Source organism: Pan troglodytes, chromosome 2 (genome assembly GCF_028858775.2).
Source record: "Pan troglodytes isolate AG18354 chromosome 2, NHGRI_mPanTro3-v2.0_pri, whole genome shotgun sequence".
Taxonomy (NCBI): domain Eukaryota; kingdom Metazoa; phylum Chordata; class Mammalia; order Primates; family Hominidae; genus Pan; species Pan troglodytes.
Window position 1 is genome coordinate 79076834 of NC_086015.1, and position 13543 is coordinate 79090376.

General features: G+C 32.8%; 1 pseudogene; it reads left to right on the forward strand.

Annotated features, from left to right (window-relative positions):
* The first annotated feature begins 12211 nt into the window (after nucleotides 1-12211).
* LOC101057089 (magnesium transporter NIPA2-like) lies at nucleotides 12212-13289 on the forward strand (annotated as a pseudogene).
* The last annotated feature ends 254 nt before the right edge of the window (nucleotides 13290-13543 follow it).

Here is a 13543-nt window from a genome sequence, read left to right on the forward strand (position 1 = left end):
AAGTGTAGCTGATAGAATGTTAAATACAGACTATAAAATAATCATGTTTAATATTTTTAAAAATGTAAAAGATGATATCTAAAAAGTAAATCTTACACTATGAAAAATGACCAGGGATGTTTGATGAAAAGAAGGAAGGAAAGAAGGAAGGAAGGAAGGGAGGAAGGAAAATAAATTTAAATATAATAAAACACAAAACTCAGTGAATATCTATCACATTTAACACAGTTAGATAAACAATTTTTTAACCAGCAAATGGATCTGAATTACCCAGGATAGATTTTAGTGATAAAAAATGTAAAATTTGAAAAGGAGGTTGAGACCTAGAGTACAGAATAATAACAATTTCCAAGATAAGTCAATTGGAGTTCCAGAAGGAAGAAATGATAGTAAAACCATACTGAAAGAGAAATTGTCAAGAAGACCAAAATTAGATAAAGGGATATAAATTCTTAAATTCCCCAAATCTCAAATATTAAACAGGACAAATAAAAATAAATCCACACCTAGGCAAATCAGAAGGAACATGTAGAAACCTAATGACCAGAAAAAAAAAGTTTTAAAGGATCTCGTTAACAGAGACAGATGACTTTAAAAAAGCTAAAAACAACAGACAATTTGCTTTTTACAAGCAAAACTGAAAGGTGAAAAACAGTGGAATAATGTCATGGTGATGAGAGAAAATAACTGTCAACTTCAAATTCCACATCTAGTGAAAGCCTCCATTAAGAACCAGTGCAAAATAACGTTTTCAGATAAACCATACTAAAAAATACTACCAATAGACCCTTGCTGAAGCAACTTTTAAAGAATACATTTCAGTAGGAAGGGAATAATTCATAGGAAAAAGGCGAGATACATAAAAGAATGAAAAGTAAAATAAGAAAAGTCTGAGTAAATATCAGCAAACATTGACTACATAAAACAATTTCAAAAAGTGTTTATTTCAGAGGTTTAAATATTCAAGATTGCACTAAATTTTTAGAAATTAATTAAAACAATAATAAAATATATAAAAACTTGTGATGTAACTAAAGCAGTACTTGGATTAAAATTACTGTTTTAATGCTTATATTAACAAAGAAAAATACTGCAGTAAATAAATTCACCACTCATCTTTATAGAAAAAAAAAAGGAACAATACCAGCATAATCTTAAAGAGCAGAAGTTAATGAGAAATAGAAGGCAATCTAGAGAGTAAATGCAAAAACAAAAGTTGTACTTTGAAATGTTTGATACAGTTGACAAGCTTTATAGGATATAATCAAGAAAGAAAGAAAAAAAGGAGGAAGAAATAAACAATATCCAGAATAAAGAGAAAGTTGTATGTACAAATGCATCGATAATTAAGTGATCAATATAAGATAAGATATTATATCATTATATTCTAGGACTATGGTTAACAGGCCTCTCACATTCTACATATATTGCGAGTAACAGACATTTTTTGTTTCTGCCTATATTTTTTAGAACAGTTTTAGCTTTACAGCAAAATTGAATGGATGGTTCAGAGGCTCCCTGCATGCTTTCCCTCCCTCTTCATCATTTATTATTAACATCTTTCATTAGAGTGATACATTTCTTACAATTAACAAACCAATATTAATCCATTATTATTAACTAAAGTCCACAGTTTACATGGTTTCATTCTTTGTGATGTATAGTTCTATGGATTCTGAAAAATGCATGTCATGGAATATACAGAATAGTTTCACTGCCCTATTATCTGTACTTCATCAATTCATCCACAGCCTTCCATCAAATTCCTGAAAATCACTGACTTTTTTGCTATTTCTATAGTTTTACCTTTTCCAGAATTTCATATAGTTGTATTCACACAGATTGGTGCCTTTCACTTAGCAATACGCATTTAAAGTTTCTACAGGTCTTTTCATGCCTTTATAGCTCATTTCATTTGGTGGCTGAATAATCTTCTATTGTATGGATGTACCACAGTTTGTGTATCCATTCATGTATTGAAAAGTTATCTTGTTTGCTTTCAGTTGGGGACATTTACAGATAAAGTTGCTATAAATATTCATATGCACGTTTTTGTGTGGATATAAATTTTCCACTAATTGGGTAAATATCTAGGAGCACACACAATTACTATATTATATGTTAAGAACGTATTTAGCTTTGTAACCAGTTGACAAACTGTCTTTCAAGTGGCTATACCATTTTATATTTTCACCATCAATGAATGAGAATTTCTGTTGTTCCCATTCTTGCCAGCATTTGGTATTATCACTAGTTTTTATTTTAGCTTTTGTGATAGATGAGCACTGATATTTCTTTGTGGTATCAATTTGCATTTTCTTAATGGTAAAGAGATTGAACATCTTTTTAAGTGGTTATTCGCCATTTGTATACCCTTATCAGTGAATTGTCTGTTCATGTCTTCTGCCCATTTTCTAATCAGATTGTTAGTTTTTTTAACCCTGACTTTTGAGAATTCTTTATGCATTGTAGATATTAGTCCTATGTCAAATATTATTTTCTGCTATGTGATCTTGTACTAGTTTTACAGTTTTGCATTTTACATTTAAGTCTATAATCCATTTTGAGTTAATTTTTGTCAAAGCAGGAAAATCTGTGTTTAGATTTGTTTTGTTTTGGTTTTTGCCTATAGATGTCCAATTATTTCAGCACCATTTGTTGAAAAGACTACCTATTCTCCATCTAATTGCCTTTGTTCCACTGTCAAAGATCAGTTGATATTTGTGTGGGTCTAATTCTGGGCTCTCTATTCTGTTCCACTGACATATTTGTCTATTATTTTATCATTATCACAGTGTCTTGATTACTACAGCTTTACATTAATCTTGAAATTAGGTAGTGTCAGTCCTCTGACTTTGTTGTTCTTCTGTATTGTGCTGGCTATGCTGGATCTGTTGCCTTTTCATGTGAGTTTTGGAATCACTCTGCCAATATCAACAAAATCATTTGCTGGGATTTTGAATGAGATTGAATTGAATCAGTAAGAGAAGTTGGGGAGAACTGGGATACGAACACTACTGAGTCTTCCTATCTGTAAACATGAAATATATCTCCACACACTTAGATCTTGAATTTATTTCATCTGGGTTTTGTACTTTTTCCTCACATAGATTCTGTACATATTTTGCTTGATTCACGCCTAAGTATTTCATTTTAGGAGTGTTAATGCAAATGTTCTTGTGTTTTTAAATTTCAAATTTTAATTGTTCTTCTATTGTACACAGGAAAGCTATTGATTTTGTATGTTAATCTTGTATCCTGAAATCTTGCTATAATTGCTTATTGGTTCCAGGAGGGTTTTATTTTATTTTGTCTGGATTTTCTACATAGACAATCATATCATTTGTGGAAAAAAAGACAATTTTATTTATTCCTTCCCAAACTGAACACATTTCTTATTGTAGTAACTAGGACACCTATTAATTTTGAATAAAAGTGCTGACAGGGAAAAAACTTTCTGTTCCTGATTATAAGGGGAATGCATCTGATTTCCCACCATTGAGTATGAGCTTAGCCATAGATGTTCTTTATCAAGTTAAAGAATTTCCTTTGTATTTCTAATTTGTTGGTAGTTTTTAATATCGTGAATCAATGTTGGATTGTCTCAAAGGCTTTTTCTGCTTCTATTGATGTGAGCGTATGATTTTTTCTTCCTTCACCTGCTGAGGTAGATTACACTAGGTGATTTTTAAAATGTTGAACCAGCCTTGCATGTCTGAAATAAATACTACTTTGTCATGGATACAATTATTTTTATAAATTATTGGATTCAATTTATAAGTATTTTGTTGACCAGTTTTGCAGTTATGCTCATGAGAGATGTATGACTGTCGTTTTCCTTTCTTGGAATGTTTGTCTAGTTTTGGTATCAGAGTAATGCTGGTCTCATAAAATTAGAAAGTGTTCAATTTTCTCCTATATTCTGAAAGATTGTAGAGAATTGTATATTTCTTTCTTAAATGTTCGGTAATATGCACCAATGTAATTATCTGGGCCTAGTGCTTTCTTTTTTGAAAGGTTACTAATTATTACGTTTTTGAAAAACAGATATAGGCCTATTGAAATTTTGCATTTCTCCTTGCATGGGTTTGATAGTTTATATATTTCAAGGAATTGGCCCATTTTCTATAATTTATCAAATTTGTGGGAATACAATTGTTCATATTTATCATTTTAATGTCCATGAGATTGGTATTGATGACCACTCTTTTGTTTTTGACATCTGTGATTTATAATTTGTGTCTTCCTTCCTTTTTTCTTGGCTAGCCTGTCTGTAGGTTTATCATTTTCATTCAACTTTTCAAAGAACTAGCTTTTGGTTTCACTGATTTTCTCTGTTCATTTCCTATTTGAAATTTCATTGATTTCTGCACTGATTTTTATTACTTCTTTTCTTCTGCAGGACTATATTGCTCTCTTTTTCTCTAGTTTCTTAAGGTGGAAGCTTAGATTATCAGTTTAGATCTTGATTCTTTTCTAAAATACACATTCAATGCTATAAATTATTGTGTAAACACTGCTTTCCCACAAATCTTGAAAAGTAGTATTTCATTTAGTTCAAAATATTTTTAATTACACTAGAGACCCCCCTTTTTTTTTCCTATGTGTTATTTTAAAGTGTATTTAATCTCCAAATATTTTAGGATTTTTCTAGCTATCTTTCTGTTATTGGTTTCTATTTCAATTCTACTGGGTTCTGAGTGTCTTTTCTTTTAAATTTGTTAAAATATGTTTTATGAAACAGCATCTGGTCTATCTTGGCGAATGTTCCGTGTTAACTTGAGCAGAATGTGCACTCTGCTGTTGTTGGATGAATTATTCTTTAGATGTCAATTAGATCCAATTTACTAATGATGCTGTCCTTACCTGTGTTTTGCCTGCTGGATCTGTCAATTACTGATAGAGGGGTGTCGATGTCTTTAACTATAATAGTGAGTTTGTCTATTTCTTCTTGAAGCTCTATTATTTTTTTGCCACACATACTTTGATGCTTTGTTGTTACGCATGTGTGTATTAAGGATTATTTTGTCTTTAGGGAATTGACCTCCTAGTCATTATGTAATGCTACTCTTTATCCCTGATAGTTTCATTACTCTGAAGTCTGCTTTCTATAAAATTAATAGAGCTACTCCAGCTTTCTTTCGATTATTGTTAGTATATCTTTATTCATCTCTTTATTTTGGTCCCTGTGTGTCTTTATATTCAAAATGGGTCTTATATAGAAAACATATAGTGGGGTTTTGCTGTTTGCGAGGGCAGTCTGTCTTTTAATTAGAGTATTTGAATCATTCACATTTAAAGTGTTATTTGTAGAGTTGGATTAATACCATGTTTGTAACTATTTTCTATTTGTTGTACTTGTTCTTCATTTCTTTTCTTTTTTTAAAACTTCCTTCTACTTAGGCCTTCTCTGGTTTTAATAGAGTATTTTTTGTGATTTCCTTTTCTTTATTAGCATATCAATATACTTTTTTCTAAAAAATGTTATTGTTTTCCCTAAAGTCTGCATTATACACTTGTAACTAATCTAAGACCACTTTAAAATAAAACTATACTACTCACATGTGATGCAAGTATCTCCTAACAGAGTATTGTTAATTCTTCCTTCTTGTTTTGTAACATTGTTTCATTTATTTCACTTTTACATATCTTATAATTACCCAATAAATTTTTACTAGTATTACTTTGAAATAAATGATTAGATCAATTTAAATAAAAAGAAAATATTTTGTTTTTTCTCTTCATTTGTTTCTGCCCCATTGTTCTCCCTGTCTTTATGGAGATCTCAGTTTGTAACCTATATCATTTTCCTTCTCTCTAACTTCTTTTAACATTTCTTGTAAGGCAGATCACCTTATAACAAATTCCCCAACCTTCAGTTTTTATTTGTGGTTAAAAAAGAAGTCTTTGTTTTTCTTTCCTTTGGAAAATGATTTTGCTGAATAAAAACTTCTAAGTTGGTAGGATTTTTTTCTCTCAACTCTAAAACTTTCACTCCAGTCTCATTCTGGTTGCATTGTTTCTGACATATCTTGTGAACTTTGAAAGACTTTCCTTGCCTTTTAAATTTTCTTCCTTCATGTAAGACAGGGAGGCTAGAGGGGGCTAGAGTTTTCTAACTGTCCTTCTCCCAGGCCTGATAAGGCTCTAGTAAAGTGATTTTTTCATAGAGGATAGGTTTTTATTATGGAAAACGCTCTGTAAGTATTTTACACCAATTACTTTTCCCCTGGGAGTATTTCAAATGGTTACTTTTCCTTCTGCTCAAAACATAAGGAAATTTTTCTCCAATCTGTACAGTGAGAATGTGTTTCTGGAGGTGAAACATATGAAAGTATGATTATCCCTTAATACTGGGCCCCCAGAATTTCCTAACTCTCAAGCTAACCTCTGATTGGCCTCCATCAATTCATCACAGTGCAATTTAATTGTTCCTACTGCTTACTGATTCTAGTGACTTCTCTCCCAATAAGCTGTGAGATACTGTGCTCATCTGCCTTTCTGTATTTCAGGGTGATGGTTTGCCTAATAGCCTCAATTTTCTGATAGGTCCAAGAAAAGTCATTGACTTTTAGCCTGATCAGCTTTTTTCTTGTGAGAATGATTGTCATGACTTTGAAGTCCTCTATATGTTACAGCTGTAACCAGAAGTACATACAATCTTTCAAGGATGTATGATGATTCATAGCAAACAAACTAGAGAGAGAAAGCTTTTCTCTTCAAGGCAAAATATGGCTTTGCTTACAGCTTTGGAAGATGGAGATAATGTCTCTCACTCATACAAAGGTCAGGCATTCTTTGCTCATTACAAAAGATTTGGGTTTTTAAATTCAGAATTTGTTTTTTATATTGTAACCCACTTCTTGAATAGGTGTCACCTGGCCCTTATGTTTGCCCTGTGAGAATTAGGGTTTGGGAAGCCAGCACCAAAATGCTGATATTCTGACTTTTGCTATTGCTGTGATTAAAAAAAAAAATCTGTCCTTTGTCTCTGATTCAGTTCTTATGTATTCTGCTGGAATCTATGAAACTTTGGTTGGCTAACTTTTTATCTTGGAAGTTAGGTAAACTGTCAGATCCTCCTCAATTCTTCACATATTATGCCAATACATTTGCAAGCATTATTGAAAGGGAAACATGACCAAAAACTACAGTCGTCCCTTGGTATCTACAGAGGTTAAGTTCCATCAATCCCAGCACACACCAAAATCCAGATATTCAAGTCCCTCATATAAAATGGCATAGTATTTGCATATAGTGTACACACATCCACCTGTGTGTTTGTATGTGTGTTTGTGTGTGTGTATTTTTTTACTCAGCAAATATTTATTGAGCTCCAATTATAGCTCAGGCATGTGGAATAACAACAGCAGACACATAAAAATTATATTTTGGATTATATTTTAGATAGTAGAAACCACAGTAAAATGGACAAGATTTAGTTATTCATTCTGTCAGTGTTTATTAAGCCCTACTGTGTGCCTGGCATTTTGATGAATGTTGGGGATTTTTGATTGAATAAGCCAGCTTTTGCTCTTAAATTACTTGCAGGCTACTGAGAGATATACAAGTAGACATAGAAATCAAACGCCAAGTGGCATATAGAGGGGTCTTTTCTTTTCTTTTCTTTTCTTTTTTAGAATAGGGGCCTTTTAAAATTATTATTATACTTTAAGTTCTAGGGTACATGTGCACAACGTGCAGGTTTGTTCTTTTCAAAGTGCTGACAGTGTCACTAATTCTGCCTGGGAGAATCAGGGAGGGCTTCACAGAGGAGTCTTCTATATATTTTTAATCACTTCTAGATTACTTGTAATACTTAATATGATATAAATGCTATGTAAATAGTTGTTATACTGTTTTGTTTCTTTATTTGTATTTTTTTTAATATTTTTGACTTGAGGTTGGTTGAATCCACGGGATGTATAACTTACTGATATGGAGGGCTAAGTGTATATCCTTATATAGCCAAAACTCATTCAGGGAGAAATTAAAAAAAATAGAATTAACTATTTAAAAAAGTATCATAAAAGAAACATCAGGTTTAGTTTTTTTAGGCAACTTTTACCAAATAGTCAATGAGGAGATAATTCCAATTTTATACAATTCTTTTTTCAGAGAATCAAGATTTCCACTCCTTTAGGATGTTACGTTAGCCTTGATAAACAAAGTCAGTGTGACAAATAATTATAATAACAAAAAATTCTATATGGGGAAAACAAATTATCCAGAATCTAATTTTCAGCACAGATACAAAAGTTTTCAATAACTGAATTCAGAAATATATGAAGAGGGTATACATCTTGACCAATTTAAATTTTATCCAGTAATACAAGGTTAATTCTGCATTATCTATTTCTCAAAATTCCATAATGAAAAAAGAAAAATAAGATAACCATATCAATAGATTTAAAAAAAATTGAATGAAATTTAATGACCATTTATGATTAAAATATCTTTTATATAGTAAATTTAAACAAATTCTTACTAAAGTTATCCACAAAAAAGCATCATTTTCAAAGAGGAAGCATAAAGCATTCACATTAAAAATCAAGATCAAGACAAAGATGCATATTACTAACATTTTCATTCACTGTAAAATGGAAGTTCTAGGCAGCACAAATGGTTAAGAAAAAAAAAACAAGAAAAAACAAAATAAAATTCATATGGAACCACAAAAGCCAAATCAATCCAGAGAAAGTAGAACAGAGATGGAGGCATCATATTTCCTAATTTCAAGATATATTACAAAGCTAAAGTAAACAAGATGTTATAGTACCGACATACAGACTAATGGAACAGAATCGTGAGCCCAGAAACAAATCAATACACATACGGTCATCTGATCTTCATCAAGGGATCTAAGAATATCTAATAGGGAAATGATAGTCCCTTCAACAAATTGTGTTAGAAAAACTGGATATCCGCATGCAAAAGAATGAAATTAGACAATTTATTTTACACCAGACATAAAAATCAACTCAAAATGCATCAAAGACATAAATATAAGACTGAAACTATAAACTTCATAGAAGAAAACACAAAGTCTTCATGACATTGGTCTTGGGAATGATTTCGTAATTCTGACACCAAAAGTTCAGGCAACAAAAGCAAAAATAATCAAGTGGGACTATATCACACTAAAAAGCTTATGCACAGCAAAGGTGACAATCAGCAGAGTGAAAAGGCAACCTATAAAATGGATGAAAATATTTGCAAACCATATATCTGATTGGGGGTTAATATCCAAAATATATAAGGAAGTCCTACACAGCTCAATAGCTAAGGACTTGAACAAATATTTATCCAAATAAGACTTACAGAGTTATATGAAATAATGCCCAACATTACTAATGTCAGGGAAATGCAAATCAAAATCACAATGAGATTTCACCTCACACTTGTCAAGATGGCTATTATAAAAAACCAACAGAAGAAAAGAGTTAGAGAGGACTTAGAGAGATTGGAACCCTATTTTCTCCACTCTTGGTAAAATGTAAAATAGTGGAGCCACTGTGGAAAACAGTGTGGAGTTTCCTCAAAAATTAAAAATAGAACCATATAACCCGGCAATTCCATTTTCAGGTATTTATCCAAAATAATTAAAATCAGCACCTCAAAGAAGACTTAGTACTATCATACTCATAACAGCACTATTTATAATAGCCAAGAAATGAAAACAATGTAAATGTCAGAAATGAATGGATTTTTAAAAAATGTGTTGTACACATATGCAATGGGATATTATTCAGCCTTGAAAAAGAGAGAAATTCTGCAATAAGTGATAACATGTGTGAACCTTGAGGGCATTATGCTAAGTAGAATTAGCCAGTCACAGAAAGACAAATACTGCGTGATTTAACTGTAGGAAGTATTTAAACAGTCAAGTTCATAAAATCAAAGAATAGAATGGTGATTTCCAGGGGCTGGAGAAAAGGGGAAAATGGGATGTTACTAATGAAAGGGCATAAAATTTTAGTCAAGCAAGACAGTAATCTCTAGTGATCTGCCATACAACATTGTACCTATGGTAAACAATACTGTCTTGTGCAGGTAAAAATTTGTTAGGCGGGTAGATCTGGTGTTAATTGTTCATACCACAATTTTTAAAAAATGTACTATAAAGCAAATATAAATAGTAGCCAACACACTGGGATAAGATATTTGTGACTATGTATAAATACACAGATATGTGTGTGTATGTAAAATACACATTATATATATAATAAATATACATGCAAAATGAATCATGTATTTAAAAACTTCTCAGTTGGGCATAGTCACACATGCTTGTATTCCCCTGCTCTACTTGTAAGGCTGAGGTGCGAGAATCTTTTGAGCCCAGGAGTTCATGGCTGCAGTTAGCTCTGATCATGCAACTACTCTCAGTCTGGGTGTCAGAGCAAGACTTCATCTCTAAAAATCAATCAATAAATAAGTAAAAATAAACAAATAAAAATTCTCTGACAAATCGAAAAGGAAGATTTAAAAGCACACATAACAGACAACATGAATTACCAATAATGATTTAAACACATGGTTGATCTTATTAGTAATAACTGTAATGCAAATTAAAAGTAATATTACATTTTATATCCTCAAGATTGGCAAACATGCCAAAAGTTGTAAAATATGACAGTATTAGTATAGATAAAAATGAGGAACAAAGAACACTCATCCTCAAATTGTGCATATTCAAAATTTACTTGTCAAGCAATTTGAAATTATCCAGTAAAGCAATAATGCATGCACCCTCAGAGCCAGCAATTTCATTTCTTAGCATGAACACTGAGGAATCTCTTCTGTATGTGTACCAGAAAACATGCACAAGAACCTTCATAGATGTCCTTTTTGTAGTCCTTGTTTGAGAAATAATCCAAACATACATCTGCAGTAAAATTTTCATATAAGCTGTGACATATTCACACAATGGAATACAGTATCACAATACAAGTGAATGAACACAGTCTACAGGCATCAACATGGATAGGTCTCACAAATTTAATTTCAATGAAAAGAAGCAAGTGGTAAAAATATGCATATATCGTGCTGTCTTCTATGTAAACTTCAAAAAATGTTTTGCATAAATTGCAAACCTAAGCAATATATTTCAGTACGTATACTATATCAGTGACCCAATAATGTTTTAAAAGGAAAGAAAGTGATAGACACAAAATGTTGCAGTGTTTCTCTCTGTCATAGAAGGATGAGGTAGAGGAAAGCGAGTGGGGGAGGAGCAGAGTGGGCTTCAAAGTTGTTGATGCTTTATTTCTTAAATAAGGTGGTAAGGACATGAATGCGTGTTTTGGTCATTATTCTTTGAAGCATGCAAACACATACATCCTTTTTAATGAACAATTCATATCTTAGTAAGTAGTAAAAAAAGAAATTTGTTAAAGAATTCGAAGAAAATTATTATTCCTTTCTTCCTTCCCACCTGTCTTTCCTCTTCTTCATCCCAAAACTTCCTTCTTTGTCAAACAATGCATTCAAATCTTTTTCAGTCAACTAAAACGTTAATCCTCTCTAAAAAATCTACAGTAAATATGAAGACTTTTTACATTTGTTGGACTCTAATAATTTTTTTGTTATTAAGTGTGTCTTCTTCCTCCTGGGTGGCTGCCGTTAGTCGTGGAGAGTTAGGACAGGTTCCTTAGGCACTCCCTCTAGCAGGCTGCAGCCTGGATGCTAGTACTTCCCAATGGACTGCAATGGATGTGATGGACACATCAGCGCAGGTGGGGGTGACCCTTGCAGTCTCTGTGGCTGCATGTGAGCCTAGGTGACCTAGGGCTGGGTGGTAGAGGGGAAGCTATGTGGCAGCCTGCCAACTGGGGCCAAAGCTAAACAGCTAGGATTTAAAGCTTTAAATGGGAATAACAAGTAATGTTTACGATGAAACGAAAGTAAATAAGTCACCTCTAACCTATTCCAGCTGTTTTCTCAGGACAATGTTCATATTAAATTTACATGCTCTCCCAACTGTGATTGCCCTTCAGTTACAAGAGCTTCAGTTCCAAGGGTTGAAAGTGGAGAATTCCCAGGTCTGAGAATAGCAAAGAGTTCATTCCTTTTAGGACATTCTCACTGATGTTCTTTCTCTTTTCAAAGTCTGTGAAGATGGAATCATCTTTCCTTCAGTACTAACAGTTTTTCTGTTTTGTGGTCAATGTGATTCACAAGAACCTCTAAAGTAACAAATGAAATAAGCCAGGGGCATGGAAAAGATAACTTTTATATCGGTCTGGGATTGACTATGAGCTCTAATATTTTCACTGGAGGGAGTTTCATTTTCCAAAAGGAAAAAAAAATGGTCTGCAACTTGTGAGAAAAGCCTCATGACAACTGGTCAAGGTGGGCATACACATTTTAGAGAATGGAGGTTGTAGATGGAATTCTTGTTGATGAGAGCTGGGGAGATGGCCAATGTCACTGATGCATTTGCACGAGCCACACTGGTGATTCCATTAGGAGTTCTTGGAGACTGAGAAAGTGCTACTCTTTCTTCATACTTTTTAAATGAATGACTTAATCTCATGGGAATATTGGGTAGTTGCTAAGTATTCTAGGATCTACAGTTATGGTCAGTCTGCCATGCTTTAAAAGAAGAGGGGTTAGAGAACTTATAGGAAATGTTTCACAAGCTAGGTGATTCAGGTTTTGTGGTGTTTGCAACACTCGTGGTCATTGTGTCCCTGATCATTAATCTCTATAGTGGGACTTTGCCATGGACAGATAAATGTTCTTGTGTATATAACCATTGACTCTGTAATTGGAGCATTTTCAGTCTTCTGTGTGAAGGGCTTAGGCATTGCTATTAAAGAGTTGTCACCTGGGCTTTGACGTGCCCTGACCTGATTTCGCTGCTGAGCTTTGTTGTCTGTGTGAGCCCACAGATTAATTACCTAAATAAGGCCCTGAATATATTCAACAATTTTATAGTGACTCCAATACATGAAGTATTTTTTACAACATTAGTTTTAACTTGTTCAGCTATTCTTTTTAAGCCATGTCAAGGTATGTCTGTTGATAATGTCATTGGTACTTTCAGTGGCTTTTTATAATTATTGTGGGGATATTCTTGTTGCAAGCCTTTAAAGATGTCAGCTTTAATTTAGCAAGTCTGCCTCTGCCTACCCTAAAAGGTGAAAAAGAAAGGAATAGCAACCTCTCTAATATCTAAAGTTTTTAATAATAATGAAGAAGGCTTAACCTGTGGAATTGAACAACATACTGGTGAAAATAACTCCTGAATACATGGAAATCATGGAACTCAGGCAGCTTTTTAAGAAAAATCTAATTAAAAGGTTATCCCATAAAAAGTAGATGATTGTATTATTTTCATCTCATTGTCCATCCTATTAGATCTGGCTGGATATTGATTCTTACATGATGTTGAAAGCAAATCAAGGGCATACTTATTGATGCTATGAATACTATGAGTATATGTGGTACCATTCAGAATTCTGAAAGACAGTCCCAAATGTTGGATTTCTGAAAGATAAAATCCCTCAAATCTCCTAACATCTAAAATTCTAAACAT